The 24,644-nt window shown below is 35.8% G+C and overlaps 1 long non-coding RNA gene across 1 annotated transcript; it reads left to right on the top strand.

Moving 5' to 3' along the window:
- Positions 1-511: 511 nt before the first annotated feature.
- On the top strand, positions 512-24,349 carry LOC145667289 (uncharacterized). The gene is made up of 3 exons (XR_014127878.1): positions 512-626; positions 9,479-9,590; positions 23,528-24,349. It is a non-coding gene; the product is annotated as an uncharacterized LOC145667289 (long non-coding RNA).
- Positions 24,350-24,644: the final 295 nt, after the last annotated feature.

Below are 24,644 nucleotides of genomic sequence, written 5' to 3'. Positions count from 1 at the left end.
GTCATCCAAGACGTATAAAGAATCGATTGGTGGAACCGAGGTTAGCACGGCCTGTCACGCAAATTGCAGATGCAGCGAAAATTATTTGGCCACAAGTCATTCTCGTTCAGAAGGACCTCAATTCGAAGCCAGGCGCCGGAAAGAATGGTACTACGCTTATGGCAGTTACACGAGCAGAGGATAATACTGAGGCCGACGGCTAAAAGACGAACACAAACACACTAAAAAGACAAGTTACCACGATGTTTCCGAATCCACTTCAAAGACAACATTGTACAATAATGAAACTGCTCAAAATCTTTTTCAATAACAATAACTCATCCAATAGCAAAATACGTCCATCAACTTCACAACACTTTGGAACATTCAGGGAGCAAATTAGAAGTACAAGCATTAAGTATCAACAGCTTGTGGACTGAGAGACAGCAGTTTATGCAACAATATTTTCTAAATTTGTACTCTTTTAAGGAAAAAAAAATAATAAGATTGTTGAAGAAAATATGTGAGTAAAGGAACGACGAGTGTGAACTGAGTATGACTTGTGAGATACCAAAAATGAATCATGAAGTGCTGTTCTCGAGAACTTGTTTAACAACAAGATACTGCAACTGTTGCATTAAACGGAGGTGAGTTTGGTTTCCAATTGTAACAAATTTAATGTAGTTAATCCAATTTCCCTTTTTCAGCACACTTACTCTTATGAATGCACTTCACTATACCTTAGACAAACAAGATCTCTCAAATTTGTTTCTAATGGGACCAATTTTATTAGCTACTCAGGTCTTTCGACAGTAAGTTAATCGTTTTGTTTTATTATTCTTTTTTTTATGCTTTCAGTTTATATCAATAAAGTAAACCTATTTTCTTTTTTTTAAAGAAAATATTAATCAAAATTCCTTAATTTTGTATTGGATTAATAGAAGAAAATACGTAGTAGATTCTTTACAAATAATTAAAGTCTATCAAGAAGTTGTACAATCTTACCTTATGAAGTTATGTAAGCAGTGACAACGGTAGCTTTAATTTCTTGAGTGGGTTAAGCGGGGGAAAAGAGACTGTTTTGGGCGCAGCTATTTTTTTTTATACCGAAAATAATAGTTTTATATTCTATTACTTACATTACAATATAACATTATAACATGTCTGGGAAGGGGAGCGAACGATGCAACGGGGGAACGACCATCCCCTTTGTTTCCTTCTAGCGTCGTCACTCTATATAATCTTTAATCTATTCTTGTATGATATTTTCAACTATCATGTAAGATTTGCAATCATCTTTAATTTATTTTTTTCCCCTATCCTGTTTGGACTAATTCTCAATCTAAGAACCACAAAGGCAGACCGCAGATATGCAATTCGCAGTTTAAGAAACGCTGCATTAGCTGAACCACATGCACCTATTTTATTATCAAATTCATATTTCCTAAATGTAAAATATTTTTTGGGGGGGGAATAATTGCATTCAAACTCTAACGCACAGATATATAATTATGTATTATAGTATGGGATTGCATATGTATTACTTTCTTATACTCGTGATCCCAGATTCAGCGTACCTTTTATATAATATAGCAATATGTAAACATATATATATATATATATATATATATATATATATATATATATATATATATATATATATATATATATATATATATATATTCTCGCAGAGGTGGTTCCAAAACGGATTTCTGAAGCAGCGGTGTGTTGTAATACTGCTACCTAAAGCAAACTCTAGGATTCTGGGATGGGTTTTATTTATATATAAAATAAGAAAGCTTCCTCTTTTGGGGGGAGGCAATCGCCCCGATCACTCCCCTGGATACGCCCCTGCTATCCTGGTATCTAAAAATGAAACACTGTCAAACATTCAATTTAACGCCTTATATAACATTCAAATTGGATCACATAAACAAAATATTTCGACAATATGTCTGTTTGGATTCATGCTTAAAATTAAGACAAAAAAGTAGTACTATTGAAAATCGTTTTGGAAATAAACTCTAAAATATATGTATCTTGATAGAATATATACATTTATTATGATTATTCATTTCTCGTCGTCTCTTTCGGATCAAAGATCAGAACCGTGGTACTGATGTAAAGAAAAAAGTACCGGTAATAGAAAACCAAAATACATCAAAGTATCCTATTGATAATAGTAGAGCATGCCAGTTCATAATAGTAGAGAGTAAAGCTATATTAATAGATGTCACTACCTGCACTGCCTGTCTGTGGGTTGCCAATAGATGTCGCTAGCTTGCAGTCAATTTTCAGCTTTAGACTATTGCGACGATGTTCTAACTCACTTGTCAGTTCAAAATAGGATAACCTAAAATGTACAGCGGATCGAAGCTTGGTCACAACAATGAGTCTCTGAGACCTTCACTGACTGTGAATGCTTCGGAACTGTATGGGACCTGTTGAATATCAGTAGAGATGCAACTGAAATAACAGAAAAATTAGCAACATGATAAATATAACGTATAACTTACGAAGAAATTTTAACGCTACAAAAACAAATGTGATTTTACCCATTAACTAACACTAGTTGTTTTTCGCAAGCCTGCTGTAGTTAAACTCTGCTTAACTAAAAGCTGTAATAAAACCTTACTTAACTAAAAGTTCAAATTGTTTACACTGAACAGTTTTATTTTCTTGAATTTGTCGAACGACTCCTGACCGTATTTATGCAATTATTCAAAGGACTCGTTATGTAGAATGTTATGCATCGATTTAAACCGATAGCGTATGTAGCGACATCTATTAGCATCGTCGCAGGTGATAATGCAGGTATGGACTTCTATCAGCGTGACTGTTTAACTCTTTGAAATTGTCGTGACGCATTAACGTAAGATGTTTGCCATTATACCTATAAGCAGAATTTATTAATGTACTAGCGTCAATTACCCGGTTTGCTGAGTTAAAAATAAGAAATATTAGTAATATGTTCCGTTAGTCAGTCACTTATTACTATTACTGAAGCGCTCTGAAATCGATAGAAACAAAGAAAATATAATGAAGATTCAGAAATTAATAAGTAATCTATATAAATAAAAATTAAATATTACTATTGTGAGCTGAATTTGGATTTAATGGCATCGTAAATGTCACTGTTCATCTCAGTGATCCCGAAAACTAAATTCGACATTAACACCGGTCATTTTCGATCATTTTATATATATTTCCCCCTTCTCCCTACCCTAAGTTGCGGGACTGAGTTTGGATTTAAACGGCATTGAAAGTATGGCTGCTCATCTCAGCTACCCCAAAAACTATGGATTCTGCATTAATGTCAGTCATCTACGATCATTTTTATATATTTCCCCCTCCCCTTCCTCTAAGTTGCACCTTCAAAATGAAATAATAAAAACTATCCCAGATTGAGATCAATCAGGTGGTTCAAGAAATGAAATGAAATTTTGAGTTTTACGTCCCACGGTTATGCCGGTTAGACTAAAGGAGACGGTGATAATGAGTAATGAATGAAATGGTGAAATGAAGAAAGTGGGAGGAAACGGGATAACCCCGAGAAAACCCACGCACACGGTGTTTGTCCACCACAAAGTTCACTTGGCGGGAGCAGGGTTTGAACCCGAGACCCCTAGCACCAGAGGTGAACGCTCTACCACTGAGCCAGGTGGTTCAAGAGTTATTAAATCACAGACATAGTCACTTTCATTTATATGTACTTTCAGATAACAATAAAGTCAGGTTCAGTCAAGGACTATCAAATAGTTGAAAGTAATTTGACTTATGCATGTTAAAAATGCATCTTCTTTAAACTTCAAATTTCCCTAGAGGAAAGTCGTGATTGAAGTATAAGGACCAAATAATATAAAGACATAGGGAAGAAAATTACAAAGATATGAAATTAAATCTTTCAGTTTGACGTCCCACAATTATGCCCGTTAGGCTAAGGGAGACGATGATTAAAACAAGTGAATGATGATTGAATAATTGGTAGAATGAGAATGTGGGAGGAAATTGGAGTATCCGAACAAATCCACGGATACGATGTTGTCCACTACAAACATACTTGGCTGGGTATTGAATCAGGAACCTCACGCACCAGAAGTAAGGATTCTACCGCTGAGCTACTGTGCCCCATACAAAGAAATGAAAAGTGTGGCCCAGGATAGGGAAGGGTGAAAAGTTGCGTCAAATTAATCAAACGAATCAAGACCTGAGATGATGATATTCAAATTTTATGTACACTCATGCCCCAAATGATTGTCGCATATCTAAAACTGTCTTCTTGTAAGAATACAATTTGACAATGATTTTGCAGGGTACTTTTAATACTGATACTATGTGTATAATCGAGAAATGTATAATTCTGGTAAATTTCATAGGAAAAGAATTATAAATACGAAAATTAGAATGAGTAAAACAAACTGTTGCTAAATGGACAAGAAAGTTTTATTGTTCTTATTTCCTGCTTTTTTAACATGAAATTTGCCACATACATGTCTTTGCCGATTATACGCATACTAACATTATAGGAAATACCGTGCGAATTAGTTATCAAATTATATTGCTACAACAACATATTTATAGACATGCGACAATAATTTTGGTCATGAGTGTACACAAATCTATTTCGTAATACATAAACATCGCCATTTTTTTTTTGGATGTTGGTTATGGCTTCTATCAAATCAAAGTTTACCTCGTCGTAATTTCCGTCTTAAGACATGAAGGTTTCCTTGTCTCTCTTGCGTAAAAAGTGTCCTCAGTATATCGTGTTTAAATACTTATCACTTCTTGTAATAACGTCATATTTCTCTTTTTTTTTCTTTAGATGTTGACAAATATGACACTAAAAAAGACAAATCATGTCTCAAGGTTTAGACGTATTTTTCCGACTTAATGTTTTCCTCCCTATGTTTATCTTTGAGTTAGTAGAAGAAACTCAATCCAAATTCCTTTTCAAGGTAAACACTCTCATATTTCAGCCAGAAAAATTACATTTCACATGTCTGTTTCATGTTAAACGATACTTTTTTGCGAGTTCTGACTACAGCCAGAAAAAGTTGACAGACAAATTCAAAATAAAGGAATCACGGGCGATGTGATTGCCGCGGAATATCACCTCTCATACATGAGGGTAAACATGGCCATAGATACCGAAAACCCAGAAATCTAATTTCTAATCCTAATTAAACAAATATTGCATTATTATTATGAGTGAATACTTTTGGACATTCATTCTTGAAGCAGGTGGAAGCAGAAAAGATCAATGTGTCTAGAATTCCGTAAGCTTGCATAAAGACATATGACGGATTCAGTGCATAAGAAAATCAAGTCACATTTGGTCATTTTGGATATATTTCATATGAACACTGTTATGATAAACTTGGTTAAGTCCACCTTTCTCTGAAAATTCTTCATATTTTCCTTAAAATGAACTCTGAGGTGCCTGCTATCTATGGCTAAAACAGTATCGTTTAATATTCATTAGGTTAAAGCGAACAGATGTCCTGTTTTCAACGGGATTATCCCTTTTTCCAAATAGTCATCAAAAGTCCCGAGAAAACTGCAAATGGTACACAAAATGATTTTTTCTTTTAAAAAAGAAAAAGAAAAAAGAAAAAAAGAAAAACAAGAAATAGCGTTCCGTTTTCGACTTAAAGTTCCGTCGTATAATTTTAAAGAGTTATAGTTGAGTATTCCCTTCGAAAAATTTCTAAAATGTTTTAAAATAGTTTCATAATTTCTCTAATAGATCGCTCCTTAGTAAAATCCATGTTTCGACATGTGGATCTATAATCGAAGACTACACATAGATTCAAGGTGGATTGTCGAATTATGCTAGTTTACCGAGTGTCCTTTTCTAATTTTCTAAATCTGGTCACCCTACATTAGGTTCAGGTGAAAATGGCGTCAAAATAGATCCATTATGCTAAACTTCGCTAAATCCTAAGCAGATTCTCTTCTTAACAAGCATTTTGGACCTCCAATCAATCATTGGAGATTATAAATCAGTCATTTGTAATGAAGCTACTGCAAGACAGAGTATTTCTTTGATGAACATTTTGATAGTAAGTATCCTGAAGAAAATGCTTAAACTTGAATACATTATACGTTTCTGCTAATAAAAGTCATGATGGTTAAAATTGAAGTAGAAAAAAATCTTCATAAACCCAATTTACTTGCTCTTAAAGAAAAAAAATGTTAACAAGCGAGGCAAGGTATTTTTTCAGGAAATTTTAAACTTGTTTTAAGTTATTGTAATACTGAAATCCGTGAAGCCCAACACAAAATATCAATTTTATCAGGCCACTAAAGTTCAAATGTCAAGCAAAACCGACATTTAATACATGCCCTTATAGCACATTTGTCCATATCCTTGTAGTCCAAAAAATTTATTTTGTCTCTGAACAATTTTGATTTTTTTTCTCTCTGTAAAATTTGTCAAACTGGACTTAACGGAGTTTAGCATAACAGTCTTCATTTTTAAGATCTCTATCTAAAGCTTCTTTCAGAGCTTAGATTTATGTCCATACGTTGCTAATAAAAATCATTATGCTTAAATAAAAAAATCCATGCTATAGGGTCTACAGATTTTGAGTCCTTTTTTCTCACAATTTTGGTAATTGAACTAAATTTCTTTATCTTTTGAACCCTCCATATCATGTCCAATACGGAACGGTTGCCAGAATACTGCCTTTGAAATAGAGGTAAGAACCCTGGATTTTCTGAATATGACAATCTATACATATGATGAAATTTGAAGTAAGAAGATTTATTTCAATTACTGTTAACACATAAGACGTACATACTTGCGCGCCGACTACGTGGGTGCTCCGGTGCTAAAGCATCCACACAAATAATCTTGTGGGTGCGCCGCACCCACAAGATTTTTAGTTTGATAGAAACAAAATAAATATTTCTCACTTGCCATTATCAAAAAATAATAAGCAATTAAAACATTGAGGTGGAAGTTAAAATTTCTAACCTTTAAAACATAATTGTTTGTTTCAAATGTGTTTCTGCGAAGGCAAGTAAGCACGCATTCCTCCTCCCTTGCTTGTCTCTGGCCTAATCAAAGGCAGTCCCCACAATAAAAAATAGAACTATATTGTGAATAGAATCAAGCAGAGCCCTTTATGACTTCGTTCATAAAAGATTTTAACTAAAATAAATCAGTCAAAAATATCGAGACTTCCCTGAAAACATATAAAACGTCCCGTCATTGATATGCACCCACATAAATTTTGGAAAGTCGGTGCCGTTGCTTACATATATTTGATTAGTATTTTAGAGAGAACCTAAGATATCAGACATTGCAGTTTGTTAACCCGCAGAATTACATTTCTTCAGGAAGTGAAATTTTTTATCCTTTGTATTTTAGTTGGTCCAAAGGACCATATTTCAGTTGTATTTTGTGTTAACTTCGCGGAAGGTTAAAATTTTATAATGATGAAAAATAAATGACTCAGCAAATGAACCCAGTGTAAAGTGCAATCAGATAGAAATATGTCCAATAAATAATAGAAACAATCTAGAAAAATGGAGATAAACGCTGAACTTCGGGGTAATTTTTGTAATTTGAAATACACGATATGATGGGCTGTTTTCCAGTTAATGTAGATGAATCATATTGTGTTATGAAGAATGTGCGAACTAATGATACGCTGACATATGTTACTGTTACTTCCTACTGCATTAATAGTACAGCGTATCCACAAAAAATACTCCTTGATTTGAAGTGACTATAAAATCAAAACTTATCAGAATATTCTTTTACTTTTGTGTATACAGTAGTTTGAACAACTTTCATGTAGTATCATTCATTACAGACACTCGATGTGCACCCCATGTGTTAAACGACAAACACCAATGCTATTGTCGTGCTTGGACCACACTCTCCGAGGCAAAAATCATTCAATTCGTAGAACACTGGTATCAATCCGGTAGAGGAAAATTTACATACAGTTTGTGACAATTTGTCATATTACTATATTGTGATTGACTTTGTCTACTATACTACAAAAGAAAGAAGCTCGCCTCTCTACTCCTGTTCTACTGACCTACTGCTTCTGTTTTACAGTTACACATATGAGTTAAAATCTACTTCAAAGACAAGATTTATGAAGAATATGATTAATTTAGTTAGAATCAGTGAAATGTATCCAATACTACAGAATTATGATTTTAACATGATGCATTGACGAGGTATTGATGTTGAACGGGCAGCACTTGGAGATCTATTCCAAATAGTTGGGCTCCAGATTCGTGTTTGTTCCCCAACGCCTTGCGCAGATGTCACTGCATTCTTCGTTCACGGTTAAAATTTCATTTAAAATGCATCATCATTAATTCAGTTAATTATACTGCTAATGCTAGCGTAACATTTGCCATAAATGTAAAAATCATTATTAGAGTATTCTGCTAATCTATTGCTTTACCGTAAAATTGTACAGTAAAATTGAAAGAAGAAGTTTACAAACAAAACTATTGCAAATGGAGTGATAGCAACCCACCTTAGATGGATACGTCAGGAATAGTTTATGGCGAATAGATTATAGTCTGGTGTGGCATTTTTGGCACAATAATCATTAGTTCATTCTTTATCTACGGCACACTGAACGCCGACCAACACGTGTGGCTGCAGAATAAGATGACCTTGGCGTCAGTTTTGTGAAAGGGTAGCTCATACGCAACGTTCTTCCAGCAGAATGATACACTCCCTATTGCAAACTTGTGTGCGAAATTACCTGCATCAGTAGTTCCATAGGAGATTGATCGGGCGTCAAGCACCGGGAAACTGGCCACCACACTCTCTGGATTCTTCACACATCAAACATGTGGGCTCGAACCAAACATCCTTTCGTGTGTTAGGATTATATGACTTTTGGCCGACACTGTACAACTCATGCATTTTATATGGATGTCGCAGGTTGTAAAGTTTGGAGGCGATTTTCCTTGAAGTGTTTTTTTCTGAAAGTGAACTCAACTTTGGTTTTCGATTAAGCACTGCTTGTTAGTTTATATTTTATGTCCAGAATGGTTCAGTTTGCCCTCATTTGTCAGAAAGTTAACGTCGATTTTCTCGAATTCCTTTTTCGGTTTCAAATTTAACCTTTTGGGTTTGTCAGTTAGTATAATGAGAGTTTATGTAACAAACTAATTGGTTCCTTGGTACCTCATTGACATCTCTTGAGGTTCCCGCATAACCCTAATACAAAATTAACATTAGGTATAGTCGCAATATAAACATATATCTTTTTCTTGGTGAGTCTTACACACAACACCTCTGAACACACATAATACCTCCCATAGCTGACGCTTGTGCTGACAGGTGTAACTAAATAAATAAATAAATAAAAAGGGAATTTGAGATTTTAGAAACATAGTTTTTCTTTTCAGTTCATTAAATATCAATCTTATCGACACATAATTATTAATGTTATTGAAGTACGTGTTCGTTTGTATAATATTTTTATTTGTTTTTATGCCTCTTTCTTTGCAGGTCAGCAACGAAATCTATCTTGTTTACAGGAATATCGAGAACTCAGGAACGGAAAGGCGTAATTGCGAAGGACGACATCTTGTAGGAAAGAAATACCACTCCTTAGCTTCATGTAAGTTTATTAGTTTTTAAAAATAATGAACTCTAAAATTGGCCAAAATCAACATTTAAAATACTACATTCACATGTCATCTATCATGCATAGGCGCCGACTTCGGGGGGACAGGACACTTTTGGCCCCTCAATATTTAAAAGTAGGGTCCTCGCCCCCCCCCCCCTTTCCCAATATAATCCAGTCAAGGAAAAATTAACGAAGAGAATGTCTGTCGTAAACTCCGTCGTGCCCTTAGTTCAATATTAGGAACAACCTTGTTATTCGATAGAAAACGCCATTTTCAAAACTGTGTTTAATAGAGCATTGAAGCTTCAACCAACACTCTAACAGCATTGATATGACAAGTGAAGATCAATGTGGTCCGCAAACTTGCAATGAAATTCCGAAATTTTCAACTTGAATCTGTTATAAGCTCTTTAGACAAATTTCACTTAGTTCGTGAATTTCGCAGCGGGGCGGATGCAGCGGACCGAAATCTAGGGGGTGGGGCTTTATCAAGCAGTTGATAGAAAATGGTTAAATATGATGATATTCATTATTTGCCCCCCCTCAAATATTTTCTTCAAGTCGCCACTTAAGGTAGCATGTGCATATAATATTTTTATTTTCTCTGAATAAATTTTTGAGATGCCACTGCAGCAAAGAATATCCTGTAAAGTCTGGGAAAATGAAAAAGCATTCAATCATGGCACTAATGAAAAGTGTCCACGCTTGGAAAAATTTTCTAATTGATCTTTTTTAATACTAATTTGAATTGAAGATACTGAATTAATAAGACCATTTTTAAATTTATCCGTCCAAAGATGTTACGAGATAAAGTGATGTTATTTTCAGTTTAACGTCACGTTCAGCAGCGAGGCTGATACGTGAACCTCCGGATTAATTTGGAATCCGAACCACATGAGCTCCCGCAGGGAATCAAACCCGAGTCTCCCACGCCGAAGGCGCGTACGCTAACCGTTTAGCCACGAAGGAGCTTACGTTAGGAGATAAATGATCTCAAATTTTGTGTCTTTGAAGTGTCGCTTATGCCAATAGTAAAAGTATCCACGCTTTAATGCCTTCCTAATAGCACTTTTTATGCTATTTTTAAAATACTTTTATTAAGAAAAAGTGTCTCATATTGTTAAGTAATACGTAATATAATATTTATATGATTTGTGGTACGACATATTCAATGAATTTCTTCATCTATTAGTTATGTGTAAAATAATATGTGCGTCTATGTACAGAATTTCACATAGAAAGAAGCTAGCCAGAAACACCAAATTTGGAGTACAGATATATCTTTACCGGATCTAATTGTGCATGAAGCCATTTCTTCAATTTGCGGCTCAGGGGAAAGGGGTTGTGGAGGTCAACATTAACACGTGTTTCTTCTCATGTTATTTCTAAGAAAGCATTCCCCTATGCGTTTTACATTATTTCCTTGTGCGGAATTATATAACAGCAAAGGATAAATACTCGGTATTTGAATAAAGATGTTCGTCCTCCTTCCTTTTTATTTCGGTTCTGAATTAGTCCTCGGTAATGATAGATGCTTACAGTTAGTGATCAATAAAGCAAAGGCGTATATCGCAAATTTGAAATAATTTTTCACGTGTCCCCCTGAATGAATAAGTTTTAAAATACTTCTATTGCATTCAGCATCCTCAAATTAGTATGAAAAGTGAAATTAAAAACGTATTCAAAAATGAGCGTTTATATAATTGACTCAAGTTAAAATATCCTGAATTTGAGATCATTTTTCGCGTGATCCCGTGGAAGGATGTATTTAAAACTAGTTCCGTTAGATTGAGTGCCCTTAAATTAGTATAATATAACGATTAGAAACTTATCGAAACCTGGACACTTTTGCTATTGACATAAGAGTTACGTCAAAGTTACCTCAAAGTTACATCAATTTTAAAGTTATTTTTCTCGTTATATCATGGACGGAGAAGTTTTAAAAATAGCTTCTTTGGATTCAGTGTCCTCAAGTTAGTATAAAAAGTGACATTAGGAAATTCATCTAGACGTAGGCACTTTTTACTAACGACATTTTCTTTGAGACTTCAGTGGATTTGCATTGTTCAAGATCCTACAAACACAAACAATCACAAGACGAATCTTGCATATCAGCTAATTTTCATATGAAATTACCTACCTGTCTCACTTAATGTGTAATTTTCTGAATCATTTCTTAGATTTTTATTTGGAATCATCTCGTCAAGTCCTTTTATTTCATGTTCAATTTAAAATCTTTGATTGCAATTTGATTTTTGCGTGTTAATAGTGTGGCATTATTTATTTATTTAACAATCACCAGATACGGCTCAGAGGCCATTTTACACTGGTTATCCAACAACAACAACAGCAACGGAAAGGATTTGGGAAGCTATCGGCCAGGGCCTGTTTAGTAGGTACCATCCCGGCATTTGCCTGGTAGGACTGAGGGAAACCCTGGAAAACTTCAGTCAGGATGGTCGATAGCGAGATTCGACGTGTGTGTGGTACTTCTACACACGGCGGTTGCAAGTTGAACGATAGAGGTAGGCAAGGCCGGGAACCCCTTTGGCATTGCCTGGGGTTCCCGGATTGGATTGGACTCTGCCGGGCTGTGGTCATACCGTGGGATTCGGTAGCATATAGGAGCTAATCCCAGGAACCTGGGTAAAGGTGAACATGTGCGAGAAGTGAGCTTGCCTTATAACGTTCGGTCACCATGCCTGCAGAGTATGGTAGGGCTTGACTCGCTAGCAGGACCGCCTCCACCAGTAGGTTAACTGGTAGGCACTAAGGACTTCGGTCTGGACGAGCAGTGGGTGTATCCCACTCCCTCAGTGAATGGGGGTTATACGCTAAGGCGTCAAGGTTAGGGGACAAATCTTGACGGTGCACATCGTGCACGAGGACTCACGCCCAGGCACGAGCAACTACGGGCGGAGTGCGACACATTTTAGCGGGACCCGTCCATTAAAGGGACCGAACGGTCGCGGTTATGCTCCCCATGCATGCAATTAAGTGTGAAGTAGTGGACCACTAGCACAATGTTAAGAGTGTACAAGATTTCGGGAGTAAAACACTACAGGCTACTTACCTCCATGTAGTATTGAACGAGTGTTATCGTGCACCCGAAAATACGATGAGTAATTGTAAAATAATGATAGTAAAAAATAATTGTAAAATAATGATTGTTTTTATAAGAGAAAGAGCACAGATGAAGTGAGAGATCAAATTTTCATTTACATTAAACATTTCCTTGTTAAACAAGTAGAGTTTTAATGCTTGAAAGGAAAACTAAACTTCAATAAACAACAAAATATATGTCTAAAAACATGTCCCTTTTAGCCTCACCGTATCTGCGTAATTCCGATCCTACCTCACCCGCTTTGCTCCTAAAACTAAGGGAGTTCGTTGCTAGAAGAATATTGGAAATTGGCGTGTTTTGTCGAAGAGCATTCTAACGATTTTGCTTAACTTTATAAAACATTATGTCATCAGTGAGCAAAGGATATAATTTATTTGCAACTTAAAGTAACAGAATATACAAAATTAAAAATAAAAGAAATTCAGAAAAAAATGGATTCTGAAGTTAAAGATTGCTCTTCCACTTGGTCACTTCTAGTTGGATCTGAATTACCCGAATTTAGTACCAGAGCAAAGCAATCCACGTGGGAAGAACCTATTTTTAAATCACACTTCTCCTTTTTACTACGGTCTTCAGACAGCCTAGAAGACAAGGCTAGAATAATTGCTGCATCATCCATAGAAGGAGGAGCTTGGCTTAAAGCTTTACCTTCGTTCTCTCTAGGTCTTCATCTCAGTAATGAGAGTTTTCGAATAGCAGTTGCGTTACGGTTGGGAGCAAATATATGTGAACCTCATAAATGTCAGGCATGTAGGAATCCAGTAGATAAAAAAGGACTGCATGGACTGTCTTGCATAGAAAGTACAGGTAGATATCCCCGACACTCAACTGTCAATGACATTATAATGAGAGCACTCATTTCAGCAGGTATACCGGCAATAAGGGAGCCAAATGGATGTAGTAGAACGGATGGTAAAAGACCAGATGGGATGACCTTAATACCTTGGAAGAGAGGCAAATCATTGATTTGGGATTTTACATGCACAGATACTTTCGCTCCTTCCAACCTTCCTTTCTCCTCACTTCAAGCGGGCAATGTAGCCAGTCGAAAGGAAACAGAAAAAAGAAGAAAATACAGTAACCTAACAGAGAAGTACCAATTTGTGCCCATTGCCATTGAATCCAGTGGATCCTGGGGTAAAGAAGGTCTCAGTTTTATAAAGGAAGTAGGTAAACGCATCACTCAATTGTCTGGTGATGATAGAGCAAGCACCTTCCTAATTCAGAGAATAAGTATGGCAGTACAAAAAGGTAATGCAACCTCTATATTAGGAACCATACCACCAGGTAAAGAGCTAGAGGAGATTTTTCTTCTTTAAAACACGTTTCTGTAAGTCATCTGATTGTTTTATGCTACAAGAAGAAGAAATTTGATTTGTATATAAAGTTATCTCTAGTATGTGATTTGCATTAGGATTGTTCTGTTTATGTACATGTTATTTAAACTTATTAGTTTTTTAGTTACATTTCACTCAGTTACTTTCAATATTCTTACCAAATTCCTTCTCGTGGTGTATACCTGACATTACTACTTGTTATAATATATGTATAGGTAGCATGTGTTATAATTGAAATGTCGTCTGCTTCTGTTATTAATTACATATTAATTACATTACATAATTAAAAAATAGTTTTAATTTCAGAAGTCAAAAAAAAAAATTAAGTTTCAAAATATGCAAAAATCGGCTAGGTGTTACAATATACACAGCATTGTTTTCAATGTCATTAGAGATATTTGAAATTTTTATACTACACAATTAAGGTAGGAACGTAGTAAGTATAATTCAGAGAAAGTTGGTAGCTTTTTCATTGAATAAACAAAATTGCGTATCAAACTCTAACGTACGATTTATAATATTGACATGGAGCTTTTTACAGTAAAATACTAGGTATCATAGTCAAGTGGTTTGCGCCGCCATGAGGTGCACAAAATCTGCCGGTCATGATTTTTGTGTTGTGTGTGTGTGTGTGTGTGTGTGTGTGTGTGTGTGTGTGTGTGTGTGTGTGTGTGTGTTTGCTAAAGTTTTGAGCCCTGATTCAACACCAAGCTTATATAAAAACGTGAACCTACAGTTTAAGACGGAATCCAATCAGGGTAATATGTTCAATGATCTCTGATCAGGAATTGAAGCGGAGACTACGTGAACCAAAGGTCACTAGACTAGCAGGAAGGGCTGTAATCACGAATTCAAGCCCTTCCTAGAACACTAATATGTTATCACGACATTATTAGTATTAGCACTGTGTTCTTCACTTTTTCTTCCCTTTTCCCACTTATCGACGTTTCTGAAGAGTTTCATCCTAAAAACCATGTTCCGAAATCTTCAGTCTATTAAAAGTTTCTCCCTGAAATAATCCTCAATCATGTTCATCATTTCCTTCTTGGTCTTCCTTTACCACTCTTACTATTTACTTCTATTGTCGTCACCCTTCTGACTACATAGTCGTTTGTTCTTCTCATTAGATGACCATACTGCTACATTCTTCTTCTATGAATCTTCTTAAATATCTCTATAACCTTGGTTGGTCCCCTTATTCTCACATTTTTCACTCTCAATTTTCTTGTTATCCCATACATCCAGCGCAGGATTCTCATTTTGATAACGTTCAATCCTTTTTCCTGACCTTTCTTTATTGATCATGTTTCTGCTTCGTATATCACTGCTGGCCTAACCACTCATTTGTAAATCATCCTTTTATTTCTTACTGTGATTCTGCGGTCAAACGGGACGTCATATACTTTCTCCCAATTTTGACATTGCTCTTTCCTTCTTGTGTTGTTTATATGTCCAAATCACCGTTCTTGACAACACATGAGCCTATTTTTCCCCCACTTTATTCAATTGTTTTTCTTATAGCCTTACTTCCCCATTTCCGTCTCCGTTGAATTCGAGTTATTCTGTTTCCTTTCTGCCAATGTTTAGGCCTCTATCTTTAAAAGACTTCCTCTAACTCTACTTCCCTTTCAACTTCTTCCCTGTTTATATTTCATAGTATATCATTAGCAAACATCGTACACGGCAGAAATTTTACCCTCACAATTTGAGTTATAACATCCATGACAACGTTAAAGAGGTATGTGATTAAATTCTGAGCTCTGGTATAATCCAACTTTTAGAATGATTTGAAGTGTTAATAAAATGTTAGAAAAAATGAGGACGGGCTTTGAAGAATATGAAATGAAAATAAATGTTAGAAAGACAAAAGCCATGGTGATCGGAACGAAGGGGTCTGTGTCAAATATAAAAGTGGGAGGGAGAAATAGAACAAGTGAATAGTTTTCGATATCCGGATAGTATTCTTAGTAATGACATGAAGTACGAACGTGAAATGAAAACAAGGATAGGAATGGCGAAAGAAGTCTTTAGGAGGACGAAAAGTCTGTTTTGTGGGACCCTGAATAAAGAGTTGAGAAAAAGACTCATAAAATGCTTCGAGTGGAGTGTTGTACTGTATGGAGCGGAAACATGGACATTACGTAAAGGTGACGAAAATCGACTGGAAGCCTTCGAAATGTGGGTGTGAAGAAGAACGGAAAGAATTAGTTGGGTCGAGCGGAAAAACGAATGAGAGAACGTTAGAAATGGTGGGGGAGAAAAGAACACTCTTAGATATTATTAAGAAAAGGAAAAGAAACTGGTTGGGACATTGTCTAAGAAGAAATTGTATCATGAGGGACGTCCCAGTGAATATGGTGGAGGGAAAGAGAGGGCGGGGACGAAGGAGACTACAATTAATGGATGATATAACAACAGAAAGATCATACGTGAAGACGAAGAGGTTAGCGAAGGACCGTGGAGCATGGAAGCTTCTCAGCTGCGACAAGTGACCTGCCAATAAGGGCCGAATACCTATGATGATGATGATGATGATGAAATGTTAATCCCACGCTACTTCTTACTTGGGTCATAGCTACTGTATACATTTCTAATTTTCGACTCCCTATTTTGTGCCCTCCTATTATATCTACTCGCGATCTTCTAGTATATACTCATCATTCTACGCTGCGGGGTCACAATTTCACAATTTGTTACCTTTTAGTTTTTTTTTTTTTTTTTTTTTGTTTGCTTGAGATATTGTCTTCGGCACAAAATGTAATCGATTTGATTTTCTTTTTTTCTTTTTTTTCTAATTCTTGTAAGTCAAGGTGATCCTTTCTCTTGTGCAAATATGTATTACTAATCTCCAAATCAAATGCCGTTGCAAATATAAGAATCAATCGTGCAATGTTTAATAAATGATTCATGATTTCTCAATTTGTCAATAACGATTTGTGTGGTAAGCACCTCGCAGGACGTGGTAAAATACTTAATTACACAAATACATTTGTAACCTATGCAATTTTATATGGAAAGTTTCTGTCGTAATGTCTCAAATATGCCGAATCAAATTTACATAATATAGAGTACTCTAAAACTAACATAAGTAAAGAAAAAATCTTGCATAAATTACAACTGTTTATTCTAATTACGCAATTGCATATCATTTTTGATCCACTTCATGATCACAAGTCACTATTCACTTGTTCTGGGAAATTTAGAAAACCGATACACACGAAACATTTGTGATTTGAATTACATTAATTGTACAAGTAAAATTATGTAATAGTATGGTGTTATTAGACACATGATAGTGCATAAAACGTTTATTCGATGCTTGTTGTTCTTCCTACATACTGCTGATTTCACTTTATTTTCCTTATTATTCATGTGAAAAGAACGGAAGAAAATTCAATTTGGTAACTGTAGAGTGATTATTGGAAAGTTATACGTACTAAGTAATTTGAACTTAATGCTACAGTTAATGATTTCCTCAAACTTAAATCTAACAAGGAAGGGTCACGCAGTGGCTCCGCTGAGATCCGAACGAGACAATTGTATTTGTATTTGATATGTTATAACTAGACGAATTCCAAAGTTATACGTGCCACCGGGCGGAATGTCGTGAGTTACAACATATTTTGCAATATAAAAGCTACAAGGCTGGCAGAATAGTTTGAACCGAGGCATTTGTTCGGAAACGGTTAGGTAAATGGAAAACTCGGACAATACGTATCCCACCATTTTCAAGTACACACTTTTTCCGATAAAAAGTTTGCCCCTGGGTCCTCGCAGGGTCCCAGACGGGGTCCAACTCAATTTTTTTAATGACAAGGGGGGGGGTAAGTAGCACATCGTTTGAAAGCTGTTGTAAAATGAAAGAAAATGCAGCAAGTCTCGACTCTCTACAACAACCCTATGCAAAATCGCGGAGGGTCAAAATGTAAACAAAAACTTAATTAAAAAGTCCATGATCACCCCTATAAATCGGAAACGGTGAGACAAATATGAAAATAGGAAAGGGAGTGTGTCATTATTTTCAAAGTACAACAATTTAAGTTAAAGCGTCTTGTTCCAGGGTGCCCACAGGGTCCCAGGTGGGGTCCAACTAAAAAGTTTCAAATGGAAAGAGAGGTTAAGAAGCTCATCGTTTACAAGATCTTGTTAAATGAAAGTAGATGGAGCAAGTCTTGATTTTCTACGACAACCGTGTCAAAATTGCGGGGGATCAAAATGTAAACGAAAGCTTCATTGAAAAACTATGGAAACCTTGAATCCAAAATGGCCGCTAAAAACCTATCTCATTCATAACAGTACAAATCCAAATCTATATTTTTCTTTATTATGTATCTAGAAATAATAGGAAGACTAAAGAACAATTGAATTTCGATTCACTTCAACTATTATTTCATTCGGTAACAACACAAATATGTTTTGTTCTTAATGCACGTTCGTCACGGCTCTCTCCACATTATTTACTTGAATATAACGAATATGCGATGAACAGACAACTCTGACTTCCTACTCATACTGCTAAACAAAAGTTGAATACCTTCGGGTATTTTTCTAATTTTGCCACACGTAGTTCATACAGAAAGAACTTGCTGCACCAGTAGGTTGGGGGCTCTATTGTAACGTATTCGTGATGGTTACATTTGTATGTCATTCGTTGGTTTGATCGCAATACTTCAAGCAATACCAAATATACAAAAAAAAAAAAAAAAAAAAAAAAGTCATTTGCAATATTGGCGAGTAGTACCAAACATGTGTAAGTCATTTCAATACATCGAGCTGCGCCAAACTTTGTTGGTTTGGTCACATTATTTCAAGAAATAACATATTTATATACAAACTCACTTTTCACGCTGGTTATCATATTGGATTATAGATTATACTCTTTGATATTTTGTGGATATCTACTATTAACCATAAACGTTCACTTCTCCAACACCAGTGGTGTGAGATGGATATGCGTTCGATACATAATTTGCTGAGTGCGGAATTTTGAACTCAAGATGTCGCGTTTTTGAACATTTTGCATATTTTAGTCACTTACTAATCAACATTAATGCCAAAGGACCCCGCACTTTTCTTATGGAAAGTGGCTTTCGGCTAATGTTGTTGAAACTTCGCTGGTTGATAGTTCTCAACATGTGGATCAAAAGTCTCAATGGGCACAAAGACCTAAATCCACTCCTTCCCCCCAAAAAACCGCCTCCAAGTAGCTGGGGGGGATTGAACTGATTTCAGCATGTAAAACAATTTGTTGTTTTAATCAACTCAACAAGGACCCCAAACAACCACATGTTAGACTATCAAACTACCCCACTTGACACCGCCCTTTGTCCCCCACAACGCCCCCCCCACATCGCCACCCCCCTCCTTACGGATGTTCCATATTACTGTAGTTTATAGTTGCGCGTATGTGTTGAAATACCTACAGTTTTGGTCTCACCGACGATATAATGGGTTTCACGTATCGCTGATTACGAATCTGAGGTGAGAGTTCTAGAATTCAAGATGGATAATCAATATGGCGGATCAAAAACACGAAACTCCGGAATGTAGCCACAAATAGCTGTTTACTAGGGTATTTTGGGTCGTTGGTTACGAATCTGAGGTCAAAATTCTTGAATTCAAGATTGCAGATCCAATATGGTGGATAAAAACGTCGAGGCCACAAATCGTAGTAGACTAGAGTGTTTTTAGATCGCTGTTTAAGTACGCAACATTCCTTGATACTTCAGCCACCATGTAGAATTATTCTGCACCCTTGCCCTTTACCAAAACCCACCACAGATATCTTAATGTTGAACGGTGTTAAAAGAATTCATCAATTATCTGTTCATTATTTTCATCATTTCGGTTTGCAGCATCTAATGTGGTACTTAGCAATGAGTCATCGGGATATCTAATATTCTGTAAATGTCGTGCATGGCCTAAATACCACAAGACACTTGCAACGTGCGCACATGTACCTAAAGTACGAGCACCGCTTTGACATGTACAGTAGTAACCTTGAATAACATTTTGATCATAATCCTGGTCATCTTCATCATTGGCTACATATGCTATGAAAACTTAGCTTAGTTGCATTGCGGAACCTTGAGTAGAGACGTATGCGCAGGAATCCTGGTTCAGTTACGTTTTCGTCAAGGTGGAATTGCTCGTCCTTATCTCCTATTAGTTTATCTTGGTCGTAAGAGGATGAGAGATCTACTTGATATGTGCCTACAGTCAAATCTCGTAAGTAGTTTAAGTTATGTACAGAGAAATCAATTAGGCCTTGACCATTTAGCGGTACCCATTAACCGTTCCTTCTAATAAGATTATCTACCTCCGCTCTTGCTTTAACAACGTTCGGCATGATTGACCTATTTCTCATTTCTCTAGCTAATTCAATGGTTGCATCTTGCATGAAAATAACGGGATGGTATCTGTTCAAAATAGCTCCAGCTATGCGATAGAAACTATTCAGTTTCTTTGCATGTTGCAGATTCAACGTCTGTGCTAGAAACTTAAAAACAGATCTTAGATGCCCATTTCTTGCCTCGAGTATTCATCGACTTTTAGTAACTAGCCTAGAAGTATTCGCTTCTTCTGTTGATAGTTGTCTTTCACGTGGTAGTAGGAGTGCGGGCATTATATGATCAATTCCTAAATATTCCAGTAAAGGAATTGCATCGCGGTATCCTCTGTCTACTAACACAATGACCAGGATTATGATCAAAATGTTATTCAAGGTTACTACTGTACATGTCAAAGCGGTGCTCGTACATTAGGTACATGTGCGCACGTTGCAAGTGTCTTATGGTATTTAGGCCATGCACGACATTTACAGAATATTAGATATCCCGATGACTCATTGCTAAGTACCACATTAGATGCTGCAAACCGAAATGATGAAAATAATGAACAGATAATTGATGAATTCTTTTAACACCGTTCAACATTAAGATATCTGTGGTGGGTTTTGGTAAAGGGCAAGGGTGCAGAATAATTCTACATAGTGGCTGAAGTATCAAGGAATGTTGCGTACTTAAACAGCGATCTAAAAACACTCTAGTCTACTACGATTTGTGGCTTCGACGTTTTTATCCACCATATTGGATCTGCAGTCTTGAATTCAAGAATTTTGACCTCAGATTCGTAACCAACGACCCAAAATACCCTAGTAAACAGCTATTTGTGGCTACATTCCGGAGTTTCGTGTTTTTGATCCGCCATATTGATTATCCATCTTGAATTCTAGAACTCTCACCTCAGATTCGTAATCAGCGATACGTGAAACCCATTATATCGTCGGTGAGACCAAAACTGTAGGTATTTCAACACATACGCGCAACTATAAACTACAGTAATATGGAACATCCGTAAGGAGGGGGGTGGCGATGTGGGGGACAAAGGGCGGTGTCAAGTGGGGTAGTTTGATAGTCTAACATGTGGTTGTTTGGGGTCCTTGTTGAGTTGATTAAAACAACAAATTGTTTTACATGCTGAAATCAGTTCAATCCCCCCCAGCTACTTGGAGGCGGTTTTTTGGGGGGAAGGAGTGGATTTAGGTCTTTGTGCCCATTGAGACTTTTGATCCACATGTTGAGAACTATCAACCAGCGAAGTTTCAACAACATTAGCCGAAAGCCACTTTCCATAAGAAAAGTGCGGGGTCCTTTGTTTTCCTAGCTTCAGCAGTTTGGTATGCTTATCCTTTCGATATAGGTCTTAAGCGGCCATCTTGGATTCAAGGTGGCCTTAGATTTTCAATTAAGCTTTTGTTTACATTTTGACCTACCGCAATTTTGGACAGGGTTCTCGTAGAAAGTCGAGACGTGCTCCATCTTCTTTCACTTAGCAAGAGCTTTCAAAAGATGTCCTACCTCTCTTGCCATTTGAAACATTTTAGTTGGACCCCACCTGAGACCATATGGGGACCCTGGGACAAGACGTTTTCACTTAAATCGTTGTACTTTGAAAATAATGCCACACTCCCTTTCCTGTTTTCACATTTGTCTCACCGTTTCCGATTTATAGGAGTGACCATGGACTTTTCAATTGTTTTTGTTTACACTTTGGCCCGTCGCCGTTTTGCACAGGGTTGTTGTAGAGAGTCGTGACTTGCTGCATTTTCTTTCATTTTACAACAACTTTCAAATGATGTGCCACTTAACCCCCTTTGCCATTTGAAAATTTTGAGTTGGACCCCGTCTGGGACCCTGGGATAAAGATATTTACCCCAAAAAGTTTGTCGTTGAAAATGATGGGATACGTGTTGGCCGAGTTTTCCACTTACTCAACCGTTTCCGAACAAATGACTCGGTTCAAACTATTCTGCCAGGTAATTTTTTATAAGTTCTTACATTACAAAATATGTTGTAAATCACGATATTCCGCCCGGTGGCACGTATAACTTTGGGATTCATCTAGTTATGACATATCAAATGCAAACACAATTGTCTCGTTCGGATCTCAGCGGAGTCACTGCGTGACCCTTCCTTGTAAGTAATACGTTGGTTGGAGAACTTAGGTTCGATACCAAGTGTTGCATTATAAAAAGTTTTCTGGTTTTGTTCGGTAATTCACACAAATTTTGGAATTCTATACAAGAAATCAAGACTGATTTCTTCTGAATTATTAATTTCATAAGTAAACTAATGAAGAACATGTCAAACGTCGATTTCATTTAGCTTTATTGTTCAATAACTACATACGACATACCCTGAATTCATATGACATTGTCATACCTATAATTTACCTGAGTTGATAACCCAATTTTAGGCTAGTGAAAACCTGGTTGGAATATTGTTTTCACTTCTTAAATTTGAAAGGCATGAGGTAAACAAGTAGCTCGTATTTCAAAAACGAGTAACTTAAGTACAACAACATGTGCAAATAATTCAAGTTTCAACCAACAGCATTTTTATCATAAGGAAGCAAAGACAATAGTTTTGTTTTCTTTTTAAAATATTAATTAAAATAAATGAAATATTAAAGTTTCTTGAATGAATAATTCAAGTTACACCAACATTCTATTTACTTTCTTTTGTAGAAGAAGACCGTAAGAAAATAAAACATAGTTTACACAACTAAAGAAGATACTTAAAATTAAATAAGTTGTATAAGTTCAAGGTAGTACATAGTAATATATTTTAATTCGAACAACGTATTACAGGAAACAAAGAGAAGCTAAAGAATCTTCGGCATGAGGTGTGAATGGTCTGAAAAGTGTGCATGTGTGCATGCGTGTGTGTGTGAGTGTGTGTGTGTGTGTGTGTGTGTGTGTGTGTGTGTGTGTGTGTCCTTGGTAGTACCTTGTTGATAGCCTAACATGTCAAAAGTCTTTGACCGATTCATTTAGCGCATATTGCTTCTTCTTGCTGAAATATATTACAGACATTTTGTAAAATGTAATATTAAGAACGATTATATAAAATTATACTTTCTATATATTAACTTATATACTTAAAATGTTTTCATTCTTATTTCAGGTCGAAACATGTTTCGATATTTCTCTAACTGAGAACGCAAGTAAAGATTACAATAACCTAAAGAAAAAGACCATGTGGCTTAGTTAAGAAGAGATGTTCTGAATTCGATCTGTAAATACTGGATATAAAAATATCATCATTCTCATGTCTACAAAATTCTTTCAAATTCAATCCTAAAACGAATATATTTCTTTTTGCCTCGTTCAAGTTTATTCATTAAAAGGTATCAATTAATAACGTAATTAGTATGTAGGTTATTATATTTTATGACACGTGAATAATACGCAAATTAACAAAAATCATTCAATGTCCCATCTAAGAAAATAACCAATTTTTATTCACAAATTCTTCTGTATTCCGTACTTGACAGTTTTCACAAACTTTAACGTTTATGTATTTTAAAGCTGTTTTAAAGCATTAATTAACACTGTAATGTAAGCGTTAGATATGATAAGCATTAAAAATAATTGATAAGAATTTTGAAAAGTTTTAATAGTATTAGATTATTAATAATAAAATATTCCGTTTTAGATACAGTTTTAAAATCTTAAGAAGTTAGGAAAAGATCAAATAATACAAAATAAGTTGAGAATGTTTTTTGGTGCAAAGCTTCTTACTTTCTTAAGCAACTGTAATCCTACTAATAATATTCAAAACAATATACGTTTATGTACACGATATTTTCGTGTTGCCTAATTTGCTAAATTTCTTGATAAAATTACATCTTTTTATTTTGCCAGTATGGCAAGAAGTATTATAATACCAGTTAAGAGGCAAAAGATGTTATCTTCTTTTAAAATTCATGCTTTATGCAAGCTATTATATGAGCTACCTTTTATGACACGGAAGACCAGGGTTCGATTCCCAGAGGGCCCTTATGTTGTTTGGATATCACAGTAAGTTATAGATCCACGTCTCTTATTGTTTCTGTGCTGAAAGTGTCACTCAATCCCACCCCAACCAACCAAGAGTTGCAAAATCAAATATATTAATTGTATATTTGAATAGGAATCAGTAGCACTGTTTATCTTAATTCATTGTAAGCTACATTTTCTACATTCTACTAGCTTATTATGATATATTTAACAAACTTAATGTATTATTGGATAAAATTATG

This window comes from Thermobia domestica, chromosome 1 (genome assembly GCF_964235325.1).
Source record: "Thermobia domestica chromosome 1, izTheDome1.hap1.1, whole genome shotgun sequence".
Classification (NCBI taxonomy): domain Eukaryota; kingdom Metazoa; phylum Arthropoda; class Insecta; order Zygentoma; family Lepismatidae; genus Thermobia; species Thermobia domestica.
The sequence above is the reverse complement of the archived record's forward strand: the minus strand, read 5'-3'. Positions and strand labels throughout refer to the sequence as shown.